A 27068-nucleotide genomic window follows, 5' to 3' on the forward strand; every position below is an offset into this window, starting at 1 on the left:
CCTTCTGAAAGTATGTTCATTTACTGCACATGTACTCAATACTTGGTAGGGGCTCCTTTTGCTTTAATTACTGCCTCATTCGGCGTGGCAAGGTGGTGATCAGTTTGTGGCACTGCTGAGGTGGTATGGAAGCCCAGAATTCAATGATGAACTGCCTTTTTGCTTTATCTATTTAATGCTGTTCAGTTTTTTTTTGTTACAGTCTGTATTGTTAAAAGCGCTATATAAATAAAAGTGACTTGACGATTTTGAATCAATTTTTTTTGCTCAATTTTGGCAATGAAAATAGTTCCAAACAAAGATCACAGCACTGTTTTGCATTGATTTTATTCTAGTTTACAGTTTTGGGTGATTGTCACTATTTGACTGCAAAGACATTTTAATAGTCTAAAGAAAAAAATCACACTGCGAACCCTAAAGGAACTGAAAATGGGATTGTGTTTTTCATCTTCCATACTGTATCAACAAACGCCAGTAGTAGAACACAAATGCCATTTAAGAGACTGCAGTCAGACCAGCGTCGCTCTGTATTAAGCATGCAGCAATAAAAACCACATAGGACATAGAATTAAGCCATGGTTTTATTGTAGTAAAATGTAGTACCAGTGGTTTTTTGCCAAACTGGATTAATCCATTTGTGACTAACCACACTTTTACTACAAATGTCCATGGTTAACACTGCTGGTAGACACTATGCTTAAATTTGTGTGTTACCCAATATAACTATAGTAACCATGTTTTGTCTTTCTTCAGTTTTAGTTGATGGTAAGAACCAATGGTTAATTTGTTCGTTTAAGGGATAATATATTCCTTGATTCAAAAATAAAAAACCTTGCAAACATAAAACTGCGTAAATAAACTAAAAACAATAGGACAAATGTACAATAGGACAGGAACAAAACAAGAGAAACATGTCTTAAGAAATACTACAGAAACTGAATGATCAAATATAAAAATAAAATCACAGTATATTCTGCATTTGTATTAAACTACATAGTAAAATTGACTTCCATAATAAAAAATACCAAAGTTATTCACAGCTGGTGTGGTTGTTTTTACTTAAACCGTAGTATGACAGGCGGCAACAGTTTAAAGAGTTGCCCGGGTCACTTTAAGAACAAATCCATGGATCTAGATACTGTACACATCCCAATTTGCTTCAACTGTCCCTGTGTTCTCACATCATGCACATAGCACTGCATACTATCACATACACATACGCCACACAAAGTGGCATTTTGACAATTGTGTGTGAATTTGACGATATAAGTGTAATAAACTGTGAAAGAGAACTAATAATTCAGGATATGCATGCATAGGAGATATGGCGAGACCCAATTGTGCTTGCGCTTCAGCTGAGTGTCCGCTCGAGTGAACACTTGCATTGAAGTCCTTTTTTCCCACGGACTTTACTGTGAATAAACTCTAACATGCCAATAACTAGTACAGTGAAGTCAAAGAAATGTAACCACGTTAGCCAGATCGATTTAGAAGTCTGGATCGAACGATACATATGTGAATCAATTTGTTCCACACCCCTCAGTAAGCCAACAAACCAGGCTGCACAACATCTACAAACAGGATGAGAGAAGAAAAGCCAACAAACGCAACTCTCTAACCGCTATCCCACCAAGTCCCTTTCCTGACGAGATTTGAGGGCTTTAGAACGTTTTTGCCAGTCTAGTACAAAAGGTTCTGCGTGTTCAATATGTACATCCTAAGAAGAGTCGAGGGCCATCATGCGATGTTGAAAACAATAGTCTTGGGACAATCTATAACTTCATCCTTTGTCGTCGTCCTCCCCTACGGTGGCGGGCCGCTCCGCCTGCCCGCCGGACAGCCTGGCTTATGATGGGCTGCCTGATCTCCTCCATCCGCCTTACTGCTTGGGCCTGGAAGTCCTCGAGATCTTGCATCAGCGTGAGACTCCTAGACACGCTATCTCAGTTCCGCAATGGCCTTCTTGATGTCCTCACTTATCGTCGATTGACAGTTTGCACCCCCACCTTCTCATTATACCCAATTTTGGTTACTTGCAGCGAGTAGCATAGCTTTCCAGGCTCGTTGGCGGGCATCGATGCGCTACCTTCAGCTTCTTGTCTTCTGTCAGCAAAGTGCCTTCAGCTCCGTTCACCATGCGATCAATGTTCTCTCGTGTGTCAGGCGCGGTTCTGGTCATTGCTGATGGTGATCCTTTGTTCGTGTTGCCTGTGCCCAGGTCCTTTGCGGGTGACACGCGGGATCCTATTGACGTCGATCTCGAAGGTGACCTCAATTTGGGGGACCACCGCGGGGGGCTGGAGGGATTGCCAGTCAGGTCAAAGGTGCCCCAGGAGGTTGTATGTCCCTTGGGTAACGAACCGCTCACCACTGGAAAGATTGAGGGAAAGAAGGACAACAGAAGATCCTACTCTGAGATTTAAAGAAATCAATATGTAAGTTGTCAACCCAGACTAGGATGGTCACATTTTTCAACAACAATCTGAAAGCCGAAGCTTGATGACCCAAAAGGGAGCATTGGGAATGATGGGGAGTGTCATCTTTGTGACCACTCCCCAGAGGAGCGTTCGAGAACCACTGAGTTGAGACACTCCCTGAGGCTTTCCATAGTAACTGAGGAATACGCGAAAAGTAAAGCTGTGTGTAATGGAGCAGCCAGTACGTAGCAAGAATACAGCCACATTATTTCAGTGGTTTCTCAAAGACACTCGATGGTTAAATTGAAGAAATAATTTTTTTGACATTTTAAAGCATGCATTGACCCTATTGGAAATCATGGACAGTGAGGGGGATTTTATATGAAGCGTGTTACTAGTTAATGTTTGTGTTCGCATACCGTCGTATACATAATTGCAGTATATAAGAAACGTTAGAAACTACTTACTCATGACCAATAACCAGATGTCTAATGTTCATATTTTTAATTTGTTTAGGTCATTCGGGCAATCTCTTCTCCCTCTGTAGCGGTTTGAATGAGTTTCCCGGTGGAAGCCGCTCATTCAAGGATGGAATGCACAGTTTTGCTGAATGTCATCATTAACATAAACACTGGATGTGCGGACTTAACCCTCCTTAAATTACACATACAAAATAGAAACGTACAAAAATTTAGTGTTTCTGATAATTGTCTACAATAGTACATTCAAATGCAAAAACTAAACAAAGCACGCAATTAAGGATGACACGCACAAACACGTGAGCAACTACAAGAGACTGTTCAATACAGTATGCTATATCCATTAAAACGCCATGACGGGGAATCTAGTGGCTTAAACCATAAGCATAACCGAGGAAAATATTTCTGGCCATCCACCAATCACCACCGTGAATTTGTCGCTCTACTTTGTCACTTGAAGTTTACACGCATCGAGTTTTGTACCCGAAATACTACCCCAATTGCTCACTATAAACACTAATAATCATAAGACAATGTTAGATTATTAAATGGTCATTCATGGGATCCATTATGGTTAATGCATGTTCATCATGAAAGGATAGTTCACATGCCCCAAAAATGTTTTGTTTTTTTGTTTTGTGTTTTTTTGTTAATTACTCAACCGTCAACGTTGTTTCCCACCCGAACCACGTACGACCTCCGTTCATCCATTCGGGAACACCAAACTTAATAAATATGTTGGAATGCATTCTGAGAAGAAGCTCTGTTGCACGCTCCCATGAAGCGGGGAAAGGACATGAAGTGGAAGTGGCGCGCATACATCATGATACTCTTTCTTCAAAAAGTAATGTTTTTGTAGCTACTTCTGAAAATTGCGGTTGAACTACTGATGTCACATGGGATACTTTACTGATGTCCTTACTCTGTTTCTGGACCTTGATCATGGTAGTACCCTTGCTGTCTATGGGAGGGTCAAAGAGCTTTCAGAATGCATCAAAAATATCTTAATTTGTGTTCCGAAGATGAACGGAGGTCTTACAGGTTTGGAACGACTTGAGGATGACTAATTAATGACAGAATTTTCATTTTGGTTGTGAAATATCCCTTTGAGTCACATTTGATCACAAGCAGTACCAACATATATAATGCTGATCTCTTTATCACTTCCCAGAATAAAATTCTATTGTAAAATGATCGTCAGCGTCGTTATGTGCACATTTATGTGCATCAATACACAATCAAGCCAACATAATGTGTTAATAATTACGCTAGAAATTGCTGCCAAATAAAGTGAAGCTGCTTGGCTGCTCTCGATGCTAAGTCCCATTCAAAACATATTGCAAGCATGAAGTTGTTTGGAGCAATTGAGAGCTTCATGAACCATGTGACCGCTTAGCGGTGAACTAAAATAATTCTCCCCCAACACGCTCTCCGCAAGTCATAGAATTCAGATCATGTTTCACAAGATGACGGTATATGAACATAATTTTTTTCTTTATAGACCTGTAACCAGAAGAAATTTCTACAAAGAAGAGTCAACTCAAGTCACCTTTATATTTATATAGCGCATATAATACAACACTGAATTGTGTCCAAAAGGCAGCCTTTTAACAGTGTCAAACAGGAAAGTAGTTTTTCAATGATGGGCAGGGTGAGACAAGGAGTGTTCATTTTTTTCCACTAAAGTCAGTTCGATTGAGGATTCAGTGATGTCATCAACGCAGTTTCAGCTCTTCTTTCCAATGAGTGTCTTGTGCAAATCAGTCCCAAGCGTCCCCAACTAGCCCAAGGCCCAAAGGCGACAGCGCGCAAGCAAGAAACCAAAATTCATAGGTGACAGAGGAATGGATAGAAAACTAGCTCAGTCGATGCGGCCAGTTCTCCCACTGGCCAGAACGAAACCAGCACGTTAAATTCCAGGCTCCAGCAAAAGTCCACATATGTGCAAAGGACCTCATCTGGTCTCCCAGTGGTCTGGTGTCCCTGGTTCTGTGTCTCATTACCTCATCAGTCTCACCCTATTTTAAGCCTGGTTATTCACTTAGTTCATTGCTTTTATATCTATGCTTTGGACTTTTTCCATGTTTCCGACTATGCTTGTGTAAAAAACCCTATCGTTAACCCCTTAGTGTTCTGAATCTTTCAATCTTCCTTGTCTCTGTGCAGTGCGTAACAGACACCCATGCCAGCTTAAGATGGCTATTTTAGAGCAAATAATGGGCTTGAAAATGAAGCAAAATCTTGACAAGAAAAAAATCATAAGTTTAGAATATGACTTGATGTTCTTTTAATATGATTATCTTCAATAAAAATGTACTTTTCTTCAAATGGTTTAAAATGTATCAAAATAGGGGAACCAAAAACTTCTCTTACAAAGTTTCTTCTTGACATTTATAATATTTTCCGTTTAAATCTTGAAACAATCTAAAACAAAAGCATTAACACTCTCTTGTTCATTATAAAAATAATGAATAAAAATTTGGTTATAACCCTGTAATCCAACAAGATTTAAGTCAACAGGAACGTCAGTTTTGACTAAAAAAAAATGTTTTGCTCACCTGCAATCAAACTTTGATGGCCCCACGGTTGGCTGGTTGGTCCAGAATAGTGGTGGTGACAGATCTTGGATTTAACCAATGAGGCCCACACCGGGTTCTCTCCTGGAAATGAGTTTTGGTCATCACTCTCCTCCAACCAACCGTCTCAGAAATGCCCAGGGTCAAAGGTGCAAACGTCCCAGCAAGCTCACCATGGGTCACCCGTTCAACATCATTTCAGCCAGTAAGTATCTTACTAAGAGACCTTGGTGATAATTAGACCAGCCCAGACCCTAGAGACACGTCGGCCATTATTAAAGTGTCTATAGAGGGTACTCAACCTGTGTCCCTCTTCTCCTGAAAGGACTCCAGCCCTGGACGGCCGCGGCTCCCCGTAAGCCACAGCCTCAATCACGGGGTTGATATCCTTTTGGACGGCCTTCTTGTTGTTGAAGAACTCCGTCACCAGCTGCTGGATCTTGGGAACGAACGAGTGGAGCCGCCGACCCAGGAACGATCTCGTCCATGTCAGACTTCTTTCATGGTCACCGTCTTCCAGAAACCTTCTGCACTGCACTGGTTTCATGGTGGGTTGGAAGCGGAACAAGTCCTGTGAGGATAAGAGCACAAAAAACATTGATATTTTTTCATGCATTGAAAAGATACGGCAAGAAACCACAATCACAGTTATTTCAAAACAACAAAAAATCAATAAACTATGATCGTACTCTTTCAACATTTTAAATTGCAAGATTTTTTTTTTGTTATGTTATATTATTTTTGAATATCAAAAGTTTTAGTAATTCTGCATTTGGGCTCTTTTTGGTTATTTTAAAAGGAAAGGAAAGGGACAAGACAGGTGGTTTCAAGTAATGGTGTTATATCCTAGGAATTTGAGCCTTGCATTTTCACGAACCCAAGCCAATGGCACACCACAACACCTGGAGCAGTGGGCAGCCACCTTTTATGCTGCGGCGCCTGGGAAGATTTGTTGAAGGATTTGTTGGTAAAAGCAGCTTCCTCGTCCTTTACCATGTTGAAGCCTCCCTACAAACTTGGCACGGGCAGTGTCCATTCGGGTGGAAGTCTTCACCCCTGGAAGAAGGACTCGATCTATCGATGTGTGGCCTGATGCTGGGTGGACAGCTGCTCCTCATTGGCCTTCTCCTTCCCCATCAACGACGCATCCATCTGCACGGCGCGGGTATTTGTCCTTAGCGCCCATCCTTGCCCGGGGTCCCTTTTGCTTCTTGTAGTAGCTTTTGATGAAGCCTGTCTACAGCCACTGACGCGCTGATTCGAAAGTCTTTCGCCGCCAGCCGATGAGTGTCCCCTCCCTTGGTGGCGCACCCACCTCAAAGACCGCCCTTATTCCAATGGTCATTTGCAAGGAAAACGGCAAAGGTAGCCACCCCACCGAGATCAAAACACGCCAGGATGATTCTTTCACCGAACCGATCACCTCTTTGTCCAGACCCGTAATAGCGATAAGTGCTGGCAGCGGTTTTCTGTGGAGAGCAAACAGGATGTCCTGCATGGTTTCATCGTTTAACCAAAACTCATACTAAAAAAAATATAAATATATTTAAAAAACATGGGAAAAAAAAAATAGTTGATCGTGGGAAAAAATTAAAACCCCGCCAGTAGGTGACGAGCACGGTGACTGTTAGATGAGTGAGTCCATCTGAGGTTCAACAAACCGTGGTCATTCAATCATTCGCGATTTTGATGTTTTAATAGACCTAATAAATCAATATGCAGGCACTCGTTTGTGTGATTTGGTGATATGCCCAACTTTGATAACGTCAGATCCCTGCAACATCATTACAACCAACACTTACCATATTAATCGCAGACGATGCTGATATATCGCACACAATCGCCCTTGGACTTGACGTGGAAACTTAAATTATCTGTGCTTGTCTGCACATGATCAAAGGCGTTTTTTTTTTTAACTTTTTTTTGAGTACTACCCTACCAACTTGCATGCCATGACAACCGGTTTTTTTGTGAACAACCTGCTTTCCCTGGCAGTCCTGGTGTTTCTTCTTACTATTATGTAGTCTCAGTCTAGTAATGAATATAACTTGGCGGAAATGTATTGTCGAGTCAAAGTCTAGGCCATTTTAATATTAGGAAATGTAGTGTAGAGTTAAAGTAAAAGTTTTGGCTGAAAATTAAGAAAACTCAATAAACGTACAGATAGCTGTCCCAACAAAAATACCTTAGTACTTGTAACTAAGTATTTTTACTTCGGAACCATTACACAACTGTGTGTGAACACAGCTGTCTACACATCCTGGCAAAGTGTTTAAATCTAAAAAGTGGCACCGTGTCTACATGTAAGTGTCCAAAGAAGGAGTCACAACAACCCGCGCGTCATGAAAATGAGTGTCCCTTCTAAAAAATGAACCCCTTTAGCTGTTTCAAGGTGACGTCAAACTGATATATGAGCCCTATTGATGCCCGCCCACCCGTGTGTTGTGCTTGCAGACGCCTGGAAAAACTGGAACCCTCCCCCTCCGCTCCAAACACCGTGACGGATTCCGGTTGAAGAAGACGCTTGTTCCGGGTGCCACGTGTGATTGCGAGGATTCGGTTCCGGTTACAGTTTCAGGTAATGTGGAAAAACTCCCAACCTCATTTTTCCTCCTTCCAACTCCATCAAATCATGGGGGAACTCGCTTCGCAGAAGCACTGTTCCAAGTGTCTTAAAAAAGTGAACGTGGCAAGGATGGTCAAACCGCTCCTTTCCCAAAAAAAAAATGTTTGGGGAAGTTTTTAGACATACCCTGTCTTGAACCGTTGTACACAGAGTCTTTCATGCGCATCGCAAGAGCTAGACAATATGAGCACAAAGTGTATTTATTTTATTTAAGAAATGGACCGATCGTCTTCGGTAATGTATGTATGGCGAACTGATACATTCTTTTGCGACTGAAGAAAAGGGAAACACTGTTTAACCGACTAGGCATAATCGCCAGATTTTCCAACCCCCATTCAATCAAACAGCCGCACGCCCTCATCCTTAGTAGCGGAGCACTTCCACCTGAAAACCTCAATCAACATCAACGCTCACCTCTGACACTACACAATCCCACACACCACTGCCACTCAGTCAGCGTCCGGGCTCGTTCGCAACAAGGTCTATACCTTATAAGTGCTAACTCTCACAAGGACTAACTCTATCTCCTACTTACCCTCTCTCCAGCGACTCTCCACGAAGGTTCCCAGCCTCTCCGTGCATGGTGTGTGGTACACCTCCGTCCTTTGACGTCGCCCTCTCTAACCCCCTCTACTAGGGATCCATTATCGACTGCCATTCTCCCCGATCCCTTTCATCCCCGCCTACTACGATAATACCCGCCTCCCTCTTCTTGATGCCTGAATACAAACTGTCCTTTCGTTATCCTCAGCCTCCTGGGTATTCCGTGAATAGAAGACCGAGACCAACGCCTGCGATAAAAAAGGCACAAGCATGTGAGCCTCAGGAAAACAATAAAGGGGAGGGGAGAAAAAAAAAGGAAAAAAGGGGGGGGAAAGGGAAAAACCAAAAGAAAAAAACGGCGCCGCCCGAAAACTTCCATATGCTTTCGAAAGGAAAAAAAAAAAGGGGAGCCGGGAGTCCCAGGGGGGGGGGGAGAAAAAAAAAAGGAAAATCAGGAAGGAAAAAAAAAAATAGGAAAAGGGAGAAAAAAAAAGCTGGAGGACAAGGAGAAGGGGAGAGGTGCCCAACCGAAAGATCCAGGAAGAAAAGGAAAAAAAACAAATGCAATGTAAAGCGCTTCAAGAAAAGAAGAAAAAAAAAAAAAAAAGAACCCAGAAAAAAATCTTAAACGAGCTTCAAAGAGGATTTCTGGGAAGTTTTTGAAAACCGGAGCGAAAAGTCTGGGAAAGAGAATAAGAACCGGCACTAAGGAGGAAAAAAAAAAAAGGGAATGAATATGCTCTTCAAAAAAGAAAAAAATGAAAAAAAAAAAGGAAAAGAGGAGAAAAAGCTGGGTGCAGAGAAAGGGATTGGAGAAATGGACGTTTGTAATTGAAAGGGGGAGGGGGCTGAAGGAAAAAATAAAGGAAGGCGGGTTCCAAAAAAAAAAAAAGACAAAAAAAAAACTGCCTTAAAAAAAAAGAAAAAAAGGGGGCGGAAGGAAAAAACGTATCTCAGAAAAAGCCAAAAAACGGGTATGGGGGTCAGCTAAAAAGGAGCGGGGGAAGGGGGTTTGTGAAAAAAAGAAAAAAAAAAAAAAAAAAAAAGGGTGAAAAGGGGAGGGAAGGGGGAAAATCAAAAGACTCTACTGTACATCCCCGGGCATTTCATCTCTGTATGCCCCGTCCGTCCTCTCGTCCCATGGTGAGTGCCCTTCTCCCTTCGAAGTATCAAATGAAACCACTCACCACTGTTGTGACACATACTGCCGCTGACATCTCTCTTCCAGTTTCCGCCCTCCTCGATTCTGGGTCAGCCGGCAACTTTATCTCAGGTGCCCTCTGCCGTCAACTCAAACTCGCTACCACGGCAACGCCGTCAGCCTACCAGGTCCACACAATAACTGGAAGGCCGTTGAGTAGAAGATGTGTGCGTCATGGTGTGGGTCCCATTACCCTCCAAACCGCACTACTCCACCAAGAGGAGATCCACCTGCTGGTTCTGGAGGAATCCACCGCTGACGTCATCCTAGGGCACCATGGTTGGAGCAGCATAATCCTGTCATCTCGTGGAAGACGGGCGAAGTCCTTAAGTGGGGTGACTCCTGTTTCCAGAGCTGCATCACCGGTTGTCCTGTCCCAACCAAACCTACCCTGCACCTCTTGCAGTTTGTACTACCTCAATTGAGAGCCCGGTGGAAAACCAATCCATCTCCATCCCAACATGCTATGCCCCCTTCAGTGACGTATTCTGCCCCAAATGGGCTTCCAAGCTGCCTCCACACCCCCGGGGTATTGCCACCGTCTGTTTCGGGTGAACCAGTGCCAAAAGGAAGGATCTACCCCTTTCCCCTTCCGGAGGAGAAGGCCTGGGGGGTACTCAAGGAGGTGCTGGCCCGGGGGGGACATTCACCTCTCCTCCCCTGCTGCTTCGAGTTTTTTCTTTTTAAAAAAGAAACGGAGGCTTAACCCTGTATCGATTATCGGGCTCTTACAACAAAAATGTAAGTTCCAAATACCACTTCCCCTCCCCAGCTGCCCGGGAACATCCCCGGGGTGCCCGTCTTCACCAAGTTGGACCCTGCACGCCCTACAACCTCATCCAGTAAGAGGGGGCGAGTGGAAAACGCCTTCATCACCCTATGGCCCTATGAGTACTGCGTGATCCGTATGGATGTTAACCCCCCCTCCGTTTTCAATTTTCATCCTGAGGTGCCCGGGAGTTCCTCCTAAGTTCGTCCCCGCTACATTGATGATATCCCATTTACTCCCGGGCCTGGGAACTTCGCGCCACTTTCGGGGTCCTACAAGCCTGGGGGCCCTTCACTCTACCAAGGCCCGGGAAAAATGCCCTTCCATCGGGCCTCAGTGCAGTTTTTGGTTACAATCAAAAGGGCTCCGGATGGACGAGGAAGGAAATGCTTAAGGAACCCCCCCTTCCAAACCACCATAAAAAAACTCCAAGTTCCCTTTGGCTTTGCCAATTTCCAGAGTTTCATCCAAAACTCCCGGCCATCACCACCCCTCTCATGTTCCTCGGGAATAAACCAAAATACTCTTTTACCCACCACCCGGGGCCTTCATTCCCTCAAAGGGCTTTTCACTGCCCCCACTCTGGCCCCCGGGACCCCAACCGCCCTTCGCGTTAACGACCCTCTATCCCGGATGGGAGCTGTCTTTCTCACCCAAAGGGGAATCCCGTGCCCCCACCCAGCCCGCGGAAAATTATGACATGGGGAAACCGTGAGTTTTTGGCCATCAATTTGGCCCTGAAAGAATGGGGCTTTGGCTGGGGGACCCAAAACACCCTTTTTGGTTCTCACTGCCCACGGAAACCCTGAGATTTTCGGGTCCCAGAATTTAAATCCAAGCAGCCCCGGGGCACTATTTTCCCCCCGTTCCACTTTACCCCCGTATCCCCAGGGGCTAAAACGTAAGGCTGAGCCCTGTGCCGTGCACCCCCCCAAAAAAAACAAGGAACCAAAAAACCTACTCCCGAAAAAGTCATCATCACCCATTACCTTTCTCCGAGCCCTTCCTCCTCGATCCTGCTAAAAACCCCCCGCCGGGTTGCCCACGGGACACCATAACCCCCAGACACGGTCCTCCCTCTTCACCCGCTCCCATCTTGGCACTGGTCCCCGGGGTCTGAAACCCTCTCGTTGCTAAGGGGAACGCTTCTGGGGCCCAAAAATGGCTTTGCGTTGAAGGTACTGAACGGATGACAGACTGCGCCGTCTAAAAGCCCCCGCCCCTACCATCAGGGGAAGCTCCCCTCTGCCCGTCCCTAAAACGCCCGTGCCACCCAGGGGTGGATTTTATTTTGATTTCCTCCTTCTGATAATAAAACCTGCATTCTGTATAGTGGACAGATTTTCTAAGTCTGTCGTCTTTTCCCCCTGAAAAGGGTTTCCCACGGCCATGGAAAAGCCCGGTTTTCTATTTAAAACCCCGCTTCAGGGACTTCGCTCCCCGAAGACACTTCAGCCCGAGGTCCCATTTTATCTCCCGGGTATGGAAAGCATCCATTCGTTCCTGGTTGGCCCAGTCTGTCCCGGAACCATCCAAACTAACGGGGAGACGGGAGGAAGGTTCGGAATTGGAGTTCCCCTACCTTTGTCAAGGCCACCCCGAACTCCGGAACCCCTTCCTAGGGTGGGGCCAGTACCCCGAACTTCCGCACAACCTACCCGGACTCATCCATTTCCCTGCGTGCCCGGGTACCACCTCCCTCTTCCCCCGGGCAGGAGAACCCCTTTGGGTGTCCCCCCCTGACTATGGTTCCGGGGGAGGAGAGGTCGGGGCGCGCCCCCCCCAATCCAGCGGGCCTACACGGGCAGATGACAGCCCCTTCGCCCCTGAGCCCCCGGGTACCACCCTCAAAAGGGCTGGCTGCCAAAGGGATGGCCCGCCCGCCGCAAACAAGTCCCAATTCGTGGCCCATTCCCATCCTTGAGCAATCAATCCGGTCACTTACAAAAATAAACCCCCATACCGGTTCCCCCACTTTCCTGTGTCTCCCTTAAGCCTCCCTCCCCCTGTTTTTCCCTCCAAAACCGGGGGAAGCCCAAGCCCCCCCCCCCCCTCCTCCTTAAGACGGGGGCCACGAAGTAAAGACATCCTGGACTCCCCCCGGGGTGGTGGATAACTGAAAACCCTAGTGGATGGGAAGTATATGGTCCAGAGGAAGTTATGGGTCCCCCCAAAGCATCCTGGATCCGAACTTTCTAAAACCCCCCACTCCAGTCACCCAACAGGCCCCTCCCAGAGGAAGAGGACTCCAACACGTTTTTGGGCCTCGGCCCTAGGAGCGGGTTGGGGAGGGGGAACTTTACGACACGCCGGTTCCCCCCCTTTAAACACAGCGCACCCCTCCCTATAGAGCATTTCCCCGACCCCATCCATTCAATCACCTCGCATACAAACCCACCACCACCATCCGCCCCGGGCCCCTTCGCAAAATTTTTACCTTTATGCAACTTAAGGACTAACTATCTTACTTACCCTCTCCAGCGATCTCCGAAGCTCCCCGCCATCTCCCTGCGTGTTGTGGTACACCTCCCCCCTTGACGTCTCTACCCCCCACACGGACCTTCCATGCCGTCTCCCCATCACTTTTCCCAGCCTACCCCCCTTTCCCCTGCTTGTGCCTGAATAAAAAAGACTTTCTGTTTCCCCCCTCCTGGGGATTTCCTAACAAACGGCATCTTGGATGACATGGGGGGGTAATTATCAATTTTTTATTCTGAAAATGGGGGAAATTTTTTAAAAAAATTGCCGTCATGTACTTAAGCCCACTGTGGCGGGAAAATACGTTTTAGTTTTTGTGTAGGTCTCAAGCAAATCTATTCACTCGCAAATTTTCTAGAAATAAAAGATAATAGGAAATTAAATGACTGTTTGGGGTTTCCACAGCTTGGGGGTCGTAAAGGGTGGGGTTTCTGTTTTGACCTGTGTGCCAAGTAGACCAATCTGACATACTGCTCTCAGCCAATCACTGCTTTAGCGTCATGCAAAGAGGAGTTTGGAAAAAAAGAACTTAAACATCTTTGGGAGCATTGAGCAAAAAAAAAAAAAAAATGCATATTTTAGACAATGAAGTGTTTTTTTACCTTGCGCATGTCAAACCTTTTGTTGGGGACTCCCCAAAAACCAAATATAAAACCTTTCTTTAACCCATAAAGGGGACTTTTAAATGAAATAAAAAACTTTAAAAAAAACATTGGCAATTTTAAGCAGCAAGAAACGGCTTAAAATGTATCAAAATATGGGGGGGGGGGTCTTCTAAAAGTTATTGAATTTATTTTTTATCTTCTGTGAATAGACTGAAAATGATGTGGGCATTAATGGAATTGCATTGGCATGGTTCAAATCTTAAGATCTGAGTGTCATCACTTTTAGCAAGGAACAATCAGGATCACAAGTGCAGTATGGGTAAAACAAGGCTCAGTATAGGACGTTGCTTTAAACCTTACATGTTTACCCTTAGGAGATATCATCAGGAAAACATACTGGTAGCTTTCAACTTAATGCGGAGATATTTAGCTCTATATTTCTCTATACCAATTCGCAAAACTAAACTGAATGCACCGTGGATATAAAAACAGGATGACTATTCTGTCTATGCTAAAATTCTGGAAAAAAACAGAGGGGTGTTTTAAGGCCGGGGCAACACCAAGCTTGATGGTTTCGGCCCATGAGGCAACGCCACCAGGCTGTCCGGCTAGAGTCTATTGGCCTAGTTTGTTTTGTGTGTTCCTCACGTCGGCCCTTATCGAGTCTTCACCCCAGTGGCAGTTTGCCAGATTCAACGTTGAATCGTTATCGGGGCCATTAGCAAGACTGGAGAACCTTCTGACTGGTATGTTCAAGTTTAGCAATCACGATATTCAGTGCCCCAGATTTAAAGCAAAAGTGATAAAAAAGGCGGCACAGACAGAAGGCTGTTCTAGTGTTACGTGATCTGACCCAAGCCTGTCAAATAACTGATATTCAAACATGGTAGCTAGCGCTGCTTTGTTTACATTTTGTATAATCGAGCGGTATATCTCCTATATCCTTGTTTTGGGTTCTCCTTTTGAAATTTTTCACCTTTTGGTGTTCAAGCGCAGGCTTTTTGGTCTAGATGCTGCCGACCGTTGCTAGTTGCTGCTAGTTCTATCTGCTTTTGTTGCTGCTAGTTCCGTTTTGTTGCTAAGTCGGCTTGGTGTGACCTGGCCTTGCCAGACCATAAAACCTCCACATATAATAAACCTATTATACTGTCTAACACTTGAGGGCTACTCTGTCAATTTTTCGTCATTGGTTATGACCCTCTGTGTACTATTTAATAAGCACATCTTTCTTCGAAAAGCCAAGTTTCTAGCATTTGTATAAACCAAATTTTCCATATCAAAACTACATCTAAATTTATGACCTTATGCTTTCAATGTCAAATGCAGAAATGGTATATTTATGCACTTATGACCTCAAGGATCGATTATTTTGGTATGTAACGCTTTATTGGGTGGTTGCTCTGCGTGCATTAATAAAACATTCTGACATTGATTCAGAATGCAGCAGCATGACTGGTATTCAATGAGCCAAAAGAGCCCATGTTACACCTCTGCTTTATCTCTGGCACTGACTACCAGTTTGCGGCTTGCATCAAGTTCATAGAACATTGATGCTTTAATATAGAACAGCCACAGCCTCAGCACCTGGCTACTTCCACTTCAATAAGTACGAAATTCTACATCCCCTCCAGAAGTTTTTTTTGTTCTTGAGATCCGCAATTGTGAACGTTCCTTTCCAATATCTTGCGCGCACATGAGTGGCAGTCTGTACTTGCCCGGTCAGAGAGCACTGTCCATCAAAAGCTCACGATTTCCAATCAGATGTTAGCTCACTGTTAAGACCCCCGGGCCCCCACGACGAGGTTTGTGTTCAAACAACACACAAACAAAACAAACTGCCGAAGCCGGTAAGCAGAAATCTGTGACAAATGCAGTCAGAATCCATGATACTGAAAACGAATATTTGAAAAACATTAACAAAGAATTGAAGCATATTTGACGAGCCTGTTAAATTTGTGCGGACTGAGTTAATTTTTTTCTTTTCATTGTGTTTTTCTTCTTTTGTAATCGGCATATATTTTTTGATAGTTCTGAAAAGTTACGTTCCAGTTTTTAAAGTTTCGTTCATTCTTTTTATAAAAGTTTCAATTCATTTTTTATGGAAGCAAATGTAATCTGAAATATTTCTAAAAGCATGCAGTGCCATCTGCTGTTCAAAACTAAGCTCAGAATAGATTACAGAGGAAATGGCATGATTTATTTTCCAGCCCGTGAATGATCTATATATATATGATATATATATATATATATATATATATATATATATCTAATATATATATTCTATCATATATATTTAAGAAATAAATTAAAATCACCTAAAACTTTATTAGCGGCACAAATATGAAAAATTGAAATCAATATCCAAATTATGTAATAATAAAAAACAAAAAAACAAAAAAAAACAAAAAAAAAAAAGGGGGCTATAATAGCAAATCAATCATCTCTTAAAAATAACCACCGATGTTAATTTAAAACAAACACCTAGAAGAAAATGGCCTGTTTACAGCAAAAGCATAAGCAATTTTATACTTCACGGCTCATTTATGATAGTCATGACGTTGTCAGTCCGGCGATGGTCACGTGCATCTTTTGGCTGGCTGGCGCTGGGCGTCATTGAAATAAGCGGGCACAGTGACCACAGCATGTATGACCTTTAGAACGAGCCAGAAAATTTTACTGCAGTACAACAGAGAATTACATGTTTTCTTGATGTTGGTGTCAAAAACTTTACCTTCTCTCCCAGGTAAAGCCTCCGCAGTTTCCTTCATTTCTAGTCAGAGACCATAGCAGAGATTTCCTCAGGGGTGGAAAGTCTTCATCCGATCCTGATCCAATGTTTCCAGCTGGATGTTGAGGCTTGTTTTTCTTCTCAATAACCTGAAAGAGACACAGGAAGGTTGTTTTAAAGTCCATTGAGACAAAGAGGATTAATACAGTTAAAAAAATGCCATTGCTAAATCCCAAGAATGGCGGCACGGGTCCACACGCAGCGGCTTCTCTCTCTCTCCGTCAGACGTTTATCGTTGTTTTTGTCCGTTGTGAGCGCGCTGCTGTTTTGTAAGTCTTCATCACGTTATACCTGTTCTTTAAGCGCGCATTCAGTCGTGAGGCTCTGACTGGATGCTCGGCCAGAAACACCATTTTTAGAGTTTTACAACTCTGCCGAACGCGGAACAGGGAACAACGCTGCGGGATCTCGGTCTGCTCCAGAAGCCTACACCATCACCGACTCCACACTACTGCATCTCATCACAGCAGAAGGCGGCCCACAAGTGGTGTGAGAGGAAAGCAGAAGGAGGGGTAAGCGCGGAGGTATATGGTATAGGCTAACAGCTAACCCACACAAGCCAGCTATCCCCACCAGTCGTTTACTGGCTAAACGTATGCTCTTTGGGCAATAAAACTGGGACTACATTTTGACTACTACGCTCCAAAGGGACACTTTGGTTGCCGCGATGCTGTTGTGTGTCTGCAAAAACACTGCTCACCCTGGTGGAGTTTATGATTGTTAAGTGTCGGCCTTTCTATCTCATTGCTCATTGCTGTATTACATTCCTCCGAGCTCCAGCCCCACACAAACCAACAGTTAGTGAGGAGGGGACTAACAGGAAATACGGTACCAGCACAATCAGTGAGCAGCAGGACAGCCCACCCTGATGCTTTTCTCATCCATAGCTGGGGATTTCAACCATGCACAGACCTAAAGAGTGTGTTCCCCAAAATAATACACCAACACATTAACTTTCTGACAAGAGGTAAAAAGCCATTTGGATTTTGTTTACACAGAGAGGAGCTTACAAGGCCCTCCCCTTCCCACACATTGGTGCGATCAGACCACATCACTTCGGCATGCTAATGCCTGGCATACAGAACCACTCATGTTTAAGTCGCCCAAACCAGTTCACAAAGAAAATTCAAGCCTGTGGCCGGGACAGCAGAGACACTCGGAGGGCCTGTGGCAGCGGGATACAGACTCATTACGGGACTACAAGCCCCCACCAACGGACCGATGGACAGCAAATCTCTCCTGCTGAAACGAGCTGAACGCCTCTCTGTGCTCGGCTTTGAGAAAACAAAACAGAGCACCACTGTACAGAAGACTCCACCTCCTCCCGGTGACCAGGTGATGACGCTGACCCCAGGACAGTGTGAGGAGAATCCTCAGGCAGGATCAAGGCATGCAAAGCTCCGGGTCCTGACAAACATTCCTGGTGGTGTACTGAGAGACGGTGCAGCAGAATCTCACTGATGTCTTCACCAGACATTTTTGCAACATCTTGGCTCACCAATAAACAAAGTGAAAGTGACATGACATAAAGCCAAGTATGCTGACCCATACTCAGAATTCGTGCTCTGCATTTAACCCATCCAAAGTGCACACCACACAAGGCAGTGAACACACCACACAGTGTGAACACACCACCCGGAGCAGTGGGCAGCCATTTATTGTTGCAGGCACCCGGGGGACCAGTTGGTGGGTTCGGTGCCTTGCTCAAGGGCACCTCTCAGTCGTGGTATTGAGCCAGCCCAAGACTCGACCCCAACACCTTTATGGTTAGGAGTCAAACTCTCTAACACACTAGGCCACAACTTCCCCAAGGCATGGTGGCTGTTGTCCCCACATGCTTCAAAGCTACCGCCATCAGTTCCAGTCCCGAAAGAAAGAAGCAGTCTCCATGCCTGCGTCAATGACTTACCGTCCAGTTGCATTTACTCCTATTCTCATGAATGCTTTGAACGGCTAGTCATGCACCACATCAAGTCTGCCTTCCCCCCTTCCTGGCACCACTTCCAGTTTGGCATTTACTGGTCCAACCGCTTGGAACGAATGGTGCCATCGCAACTTACCCTCCACGCAGCATCACAAATCTAGAGAAAAAAAAAGACTCATACATCAGAATGCTGTTCATTAGACTTCAGTTCAGCATTCAAACATAATCATACCTCAACAGCTCATGCACAAACTGGTCCAGCTGGAGGCTTCAACACCTCGCATGTGCAACTGGCTGTTGGACTTTCTGACGGAAGACCCTCAGGGAGTACGGGTACGGCAGCCAACACATTCCAGCTCCATCACACAGAACCACTGGGGCCCCCAAGGATGTGTGCTGAGCCCCCTCCTCTTCACTCTGCTGACCCACACGACTGCACACCGTCACACAACTCCAACTCTTCATTAAGTTTGCGGATGACACGATCGTGGTGGGGGTCTCAACAGCAACAGAGAAAGCGACAAAACCTTACAGGAGAAAGGTGAGCGGCCTGGCCAGGTGGTGCAGTGACAACAAATCTCTCTCTGAACGTGGAGAAGATGAAGGAGATTGTTGTTGACTCAGGAGAGTGCACAACTAAACATGTTCAACTTGAAACATCAATGGTGCGACTGTGGAGAGGCGAGTGAGCAGCACCAAGATCCTGGGTGTGCAGATCACAGAGGACCTCTCCGGGACTGACAACACTGCAGCCACTGGCCAGAAAGCACAGCAGCACCTCTATTTCCTCCGCAAACTGAGAGAAGAGCTAGAGCATCGGCCCCCATCATGTGCACCTTCTACAGAGGGCACCATCGAGAGCATTCTGACCAGCTGCATCACTGTGTGGTATGGCGCCTGTAAATGCGTCCTGCCGGAAGACCCTTCAACGCATAGTGAGAACAGCTGAGAAGATCATTGGTTGTCTCTTCCCCTCCCTCCAGGACATTTAGGAACCCGTCTCACTTGCAAAGCCCTCTGCATCGCAGGTGATCCCACACACCCCCGACACACAGCTTTGTCAGTCTGCTGCCATCAGGGATGAAAACCTATCACCACTCACCTCCTTCAAGCAATTTCTTCTTCACTCATACCTTCACTTACTCACATTATCAACACCTCTCCTTCACTCTGGTACATTTCCCTCAGCATTTAAGCAGGCTCGGGTAAGCCCACTGCTTAACCCTCTGAAATCGGCTAACGCGGATACGCGTTTTGAGGCAAATTCTTATGATAAGACCGAAAAGAAACTTAAAATTACACTTTCAGTTTTGATCGTACTGATAAAAGCAATACAGCAAACGAATCTGTAAAGGTGTCTACTTTTATTTGTATATATCACACATAATAACAACAAAACTTTTGTGCATTTATAAAAATAAAGAAAAACAAAAGGGAGTGCCACTGTCTGCAGCCTTGGTCTTGCAGTGATCTTTATTTAGAAATGCGTGATTAAAATGAACTGTAACTCAGTGAATACTCAACACAAGAGACATGAGAGAGATATCTATAGAAAGCTTGACATGTCTAAACTTTCTTAAACTTTTTTTAAACTAAGCAAGTGCTACCAAAACAAATATTTGTGATAAAGTAATCCCACATGAAAACTACGTGATGTCCCATCTTTCACGGTCTCCCTCATTATATCTAATGCGACCAAGCCCACGTGCCGAGCGCTCTATTGTTATTATAAGCGTCCACATGAAGCTCGCGCGGGTAACCGCCCTCATCAGAGCAAACAAAGCAGCAAGACTGTACTTCATGTTTTTTAAATGTTACTGTTCCCTTCGTGCTGAGAGGAATAAGATATAATTCACCTCAATAAGACCGCTGAGAGGAATAAGATTTGGATTACCTCAGAAAGAAGAACGAAGCGGCTTGACCCAGCAGAGATAAACATGAGTCAGTCAGTCTTTTTTCTTATTAATCTACTTGTATTAGTTTTCATATAACTTGTACACATTTTACTAGTTAGACTTTTTCCCAGACTATAATTCCTGACTAAATGTATAATCAGGTGAAACATTATGAAGTTTCATTTACATCATCTCATGTTTCACGATGCCAGGATGTTTTTTTTATTTTTAATTTTTTTATGTTCTATAACATAGACAGCTCTGGTGTAAATATTTTTAATGTGTTATCCCCCGTCATTGGTGTTTTCAATCGTCTGAGGTAAAAAAAAAAAAAAAAACATTGTATCAAGTAAGCTGTAAATATCACTGACAATAATTGTGCTATGTGGTAATTGTGTTCTTTTTTTTCCCTGTAAATTACTAATAGTATCAGTGACCATCACAATAATGTTAATAATGCAGTTTATTTGCGTAAACAGCATGCTTACTTTTTTTTATTTCAGATAAATAATAACCTGTTGCAAAGTGAGCCAATGCAAATAAGCAGCCCACTCAGGAACCTGGAACACAGCTAAGACCAAGCGAGGCACACACTCCCATCTCTTCAAAGTCTCTTCAAAACAGTATGTCCTTCAGAGCACAATATACATTTTGGAAAATGCCAGGTATGTGATGTTCATTTATATATTTCAGCATGACACATGAGCCCTGCATTTATTTGATCCAAATACAGAAATTAGCATTTGCTAAAGCAGTAATATTGTGAAATATTTTTACTATTTAAAATAACTGCTTTCTATTTGAATATATTTAAAATTAAATGTATTCCTGTGATCAAAGCTAAATTTTCAGCATCATTACTCCAGTCTTACTCCAAGTGTAACAATATACACTATACCATTTCACAAGTTCACATTTACTTATAATTAAATAAAGGTTATGCTTATTTGGCGTGCTGTCTGGGGAGAGAGCTCCAAGCCCGGCAAGACTCCTGAGCCCGGGGCACCATCCAGGTGGGAAAATATGGAAGAGCTCCTGCGGGAGCGGGCACTGCTGCGGCTGTGGGAAAAATAGGGAAAAGGTTCCTGCAGGAGCAGAGACTGCTGCTGCAGTGGGGAAATATGGAAAAGCTCCTGCAGGAGCGGGGACTGCTGTGGCAGTGGGGAAAACGGAAAGGCTCCTGTGGGAGAGGGCATTGCTGTGGCAGCGTGGAAATTAGGCAAGGCTCCTGCGGGAGTGGGAACTGCTGCGACAGTGTGGGAATTGGGTGTAGGAATTAGGTAAGAAAATTTTCGATTTCATTTTTATTTCATTTTGCATGTAATGCTTGATAAGGCAGCGTGTGTGAGCTCAGCGCTGTTTTGCAGCCGTTACCAAAGAATCCTGTATCTCTCCCGCCTTTAAATCACCTCCTGCTGGCAGAAAAATGAATTTGCATATCTATGTATATATGGGGGTGGGGGAGTGCTGCCACAAATAGAGTGTAAGGCTGTGGGAAACACTGCACATTGTACCAATAGACATGTTTATAGCACTAACGTTAATTGCAGTTATGTGCTATTCATTTTTTCACACTGTTTCTAAAGATATTTACTTTGTACTCTTTTCATATTGCAGTCCAAAAAAGACAACAGAAATTTACTCACAATTGCTGTCCTGTGGCAAACACGAGGGCAGTTGCGTTTAAGATCAATTCTGAGTAAGCGCCAGTAAATGGTGAAATATTTCCATAAATAAATTGATCCTGCCAGAAGAATTGCATGAAACTTATGTCTGTATCATCTCGGTGAGGTTTATACATGCACAGTAAGGCAAATGTAATGCCTTCAGACATTTCAGTGTGGATGACAACTCTAAAATTTATTAAATTGCAACACACGGTCTGCGCCGCTAGTGGAGGCAGCCTCAAACTGCGCTGCGGCCGGAAAAGCCACGGTGAAAGGCTGAGCGCGTGGCAGGAAGCGAGTGAGGCTTTGCTGCAGCGAGATCTGGGGCGCGGCCCAGGCTCCTTGAATGCCTGCTGCTGCCGCGATCCAGCGCTCGAGGAGAGCCGGGTCTTTGAGTGGGACAATGGTGGTGTCGAGCTAGGCAAGCTCGGGGCTTTGCACGGTCTATTGGCCACAGCGTGTGGCTGGTCGAGAAGAGCAGCTGTCACGATAACGCCTGGTGCTCGGCGGCCGTGTTTGGCGAGGTAGGAGTTATCATGGGGCCGGAAAATGCGGCAGATCTGAAAAAATCCCTGGTAAGATGGCATAGGTATAGGTGTTTCCTCTTGAGCTGATTGGTAAACGGTGTAATCCCTAATGATGAATTGGCCGTGTTAATTATCAATGCATGCTCCTCCCGAAATTTGTTTATGAAGCATCACTTATAAGCTGGGAGTCAGTATATATATATATATATATATATATATATATATATATATATATATATATATATATATATATATATAAACTTTATTTAGCACACAAGTGATGATGAGTCAGCTTTGATTGTTCCCAATAAACTTTAACTGCATTCGCAAGTGAATCTCAAGTTATTTTGAGGGATAATTAAATATATTCTAAATAAACGACAAACATAAAAATATATACATTGATTTTGTCCTCACATTCTTTCTTGTAACTCTTCCCTCTCAGTCACATACCTGGCTGAAAGGCTCATTATGCAGCTCATTATGTGGGTCTTTGTCTTCTCAGGTGTGAATCACACAGATATTCATGATAGTTGATTCCTACTCGCATATGCCCCTTTTGAAACAAAAAGTGTCTTAGAATTTTTTAATTAATCTTTTGTTTTCTGTGAGTGAGTAAACAAGATGATTTTCACATCATTTTGAAGCAAAAATTCTAGGCTACAAGCTCCAGGTTTGATAGTCTTGTGAACAAATGTTCTGTATGTGTTTTATGACCTTATTTCAGTGACTTCAAAATTGTAGGTTTTTACTAACCACGCATAAACGTTGTTTTCTCAAAAACACAATCATGTACATACATGCTATTTACATATTATTGTAGCCCAGTTTGTACTGATTACAGTGTTATTAGACTTTAGCCATGTATATATTTATAAGCAACTGAAAAAAGCACAAAAGTCAGAGGATGTCAAAACTTCTCCAGGCCCCCAAAACCCCCTAGACCTCAGAGGGTTAAGAAACCATCTCTAAATCCAGCACTTCTAGAAAACTACAGACCTGCTGCTTTTGACATAGTTAACCACCAGATTTTCCTGTCCACCCTCAGAAAGATGGGCATCTCTGGAACCGCACTCCTGTGGTTTAAGTCTTACCTCTTAGATAGATCCTTCAGGGTGTCTTGGAGGGGTGAAGTTTCTAAGTCACAACTTCTTGCTACTGGGGTTCCTCAAGGCTCAGTACTTGGACCACTTCTCTTCTAAGATCTGTCATTCAGAAGCATGGCTTTTCCTATCACTGCTATTGTGATGACACTCAACTCTACTTCTCATTCCAACCAGATGATCCGACGGTAGCTGCTCGCATTGCAGCCTGTCTGAGTGACATTTCTAGCTGGATGAATGACCATCAACTTAAGTTCAACCTTACTAAGACAGAACTGCTGGTGGTTCCTGCTAACCCATCATTTCATCACAACTACTCTGTACAGCTGGGTTCGTCAACCATAACTCCTTCCAGGACAGCCAGAAAACTAGGAGTTGTGATGGATCACGAGTTAAGCTTCACAGACCATATTGCTACAACGACCCGGTCATGCAGATTTGCCTTATACAACATTAGGAAGATTAGACCCTTCCTGTCAGAGCAAGCCACCCAACTTCTTGTCCAAGTTATTGTTCTCTCCAGACTGGACTATTGTAATGCTCTCCTGGCGGGCCTTCCTGCATGTACTATCAAGCCCCTACAACTGATCCAGAATGCAGCAGAGAGTGTTGTCTTCAATGAGACAAAAAAAGCTCACGTTACTCCTCTCCTCATCAGGTTACACTGGCTACCAGTAGCCGCTCACATCAAGGTACTAATGCTTGCCTACAAGACGACCACTGGCACGGCACCAATATACCTAAACTCACTAGTTCAAACTTATGCGCCCTCCAGAAGCTTGCGTTCTGCAAGTCAACGGCACCTTGTGGTGCCATCCCAAAGAGGTTCAAAATCACTCTCACCCCTACGGGTTCTGTGCTAGACTAACTGAGACTTGTCATGGCACTTGTATACTGTTGTTGTTCTCTCATTGGTCTGATTGCTTCTATTGTTATCATTTGTTCACTTCACTGGACTCCACCCTACATGCCTATTTCTCTTCCTCATCTAAATTTAACTTTATTTTTATTATTCTTTACATATTTTTTACATGCCCTTATTTGTATAGTTGTATTTTAAATTTTATATTTAATCTGTATCTATCTGTATTTTTAGGCTCTACTGTTAGTTATCTGTATCCACCATGGGTCTGAGAGTAATGCAATTTCAATTCTCTATATGTATGCTGTACATGTGGAAGAATTGTCAATAAAGTAGACTTGACTTGACTTGACTACAGTTCAAACACAGGCTAGCAGACATGTGTACCTTAAAGGGCAGGTATTTAATGTCCTGTTGCACGGACGAGTCGCCCCATGTGCGGCCGATCAACCTCTTGGCGTCAAAGACGGTGTTCTCGGGGTTAGAGGTCAGCTGGTTCTTCGCAGCGTCTCCGATGAGTCGCTCACCTTCGGTGGTGAAGGCCACGTATGACGGAGTGATGCGGTTTCCCTGGTCATTAGCGATGATCTCCACACGGCCGTTCTTGAACACTCCAACACTGGAGCAAAATAAAATAGCATAAGCACAAACTCATATGTTAATTATAGATAATACAGAAATGTTTCAATGCTGAGCATTAGCACGTGGGGGCCATACAAACTACTGAGTACCATTTTGAGTTGCTGCAATGAAATTTCAGCTTAATGGACTAGCCTGCTGCATCCTTTTTTCACTTCAATTTTGAGTGTCTTTGAATTCAGCCCTCTGTAGGTTGATAATTTTCATTTCCATTAAACAATGTGGCATCTTTTCATTCCTAACAAATTACCCAGTCCATATCAGTATAGATATCCTGCATGATATTTTTCCCCATTGAGATCTGATGTGTTTTCAAAGTGTTCCTTTAATTTTTAGATATATATATATATATATATATATATATATACCTTATGTACATGTGATCTGTATATGAATCCAAATCCAAACTCTCACCATGAGTAGGTCGTCCCGAGGTCTATTCCAATCACTGTCCCAATAATTTCCTTCTTGTAACTTTCCTCCTTGACACTTTCCTTTTTGTCTTCCTCTTCAGTAAACCACCAGCAGGAAGTACTGGCCACCAGCAGGAACAGGCAGAGCAATCGCATTTTGATGTTGATCGTGTGTCAGATGGTCACTTCTGTAAAGAGTACTTTAAACAAAGGTCACAGGTCAGGGCATCTAATAAATGTCTATTTAACATCTGATAGGAAAACTCCTATAGATGAACAAACACTCTAAAAAAAAAAACATCTTGCAGATGTAAATGCAGACATCACATAGATGTCTCCGTGATGTAAGTGTGCTGTCAGGTTAATAGTCTCTTATTTGCCTGTTTAGGCAAGCTTTCCATAAAACAAACAAAACAATCCCTGCAAATCAATAAAAGAACACATTATACAGACACTTAACATGTAACGGTATTCGATTATGTGAATTGCATTTAATATATTATATTAATACAAAACATTTGCAGTGGGTTTGTAAAGGCAATTTGCATGTTTCGGTGTAGTTTTCATTGCATTTCCACCATTTTAACCAGCAGGGTCACCAGCGTGTGGTGATGTTTTTCATTTTTTTAATAAATCTCAAAGACAGTATACAAAGTAATATAACCACAAACAAATAAAAATGATAGACAATGACAACAAAATAAAATAAAAATAAAATAAATAAATAAAAGAAAAAGGGGGTGTTTAATACATTACAGAAAAAAGAGAGACTTAGGAAAAGTGTTACAAACAGATAAAGCTTTTTTTGTTCTTAGACAATTGGATCAATGAAAGGTATTGCACAAATGCTCAAATTCTTCAATGAAAACAAAATAGAGAGGTTTGAAGTTTGAATGTTTGCATCTGTGAATGTGGAATTTAGCAAGAAGTAAAATCGGATTCACTACATAAACTCATACTCAAAATCGTTTTCCAAAACAGGACACATTCATTATAAATTTTACTCCTAATGAAACCTAAAATGTCTTGCCAAAATTTATTTGTAAATGGACAGCTCCAAAAGAGATGAACAACAGTTTCAACAGAGTCATCACCAAACGAGCAACTGGAGGAAATATTACTTAATATTTTTTTCATTTAATGATTTGTAAGATATAACTTATGAATTGTTTTGTAAGAAATCTCCTTTAATTTATTAGTTAATAAACAAGTATGAGGAAACATCCACTTTTTTTCAGCAGATGTTACCCACTGCATTATTCCAATAAGCAGTCACAGCTGGCAGAGTAATAATATTCTGCTGAAATAATGCTACCTATTATAACAGACTATCCTATTATTATTTCTGCTGAGAGAAGCAAAACACAATTAAGCAACAAAAGTATCAACCAAATTAAGAGAAACTAGTGACAAAGAACACCTGATGGGATAGACCCCATAACTATGGACCAGCCTGGGGTGTTTCAAGGCTTTGCACTGAACCTTGTACCTTTGCACTTCCGTTTTGAAATAATACAGCTCAGTTATTTCCAGTTATATATATTTTCAGTGTGCTG

The 27068-nt window shown here is 43.4% G+C and overlaps 1 pseudogene; it reads right to left on the reverse strand.

The window, feature by feature from the left end:
* Nucleotides 1-1772: 1772 nt before the first annotated feature.
* Nucleotides 1773-25722, reverse strand: LOC109053258 (annotated as a pseudogene).
* Between the last annotated feature and the right edge of the window lie 1346 nt (nt 25723-27068).

The sequence above is a fragment of the Cyprinus carpio genome, chromosome A5, assembly GCF_018340385.1.
Source record: "Cyprinus carpio isolate SPL01 chromosome A5, ASM1834038v1, whole genome shotgun sequence".
Lineage (NCBI taxonomy): Eukaryota > Metazoa > Chordata > Actinopteri > Cypriniformes > Cyprinidae > Cyprinus > Cyprinus carpio.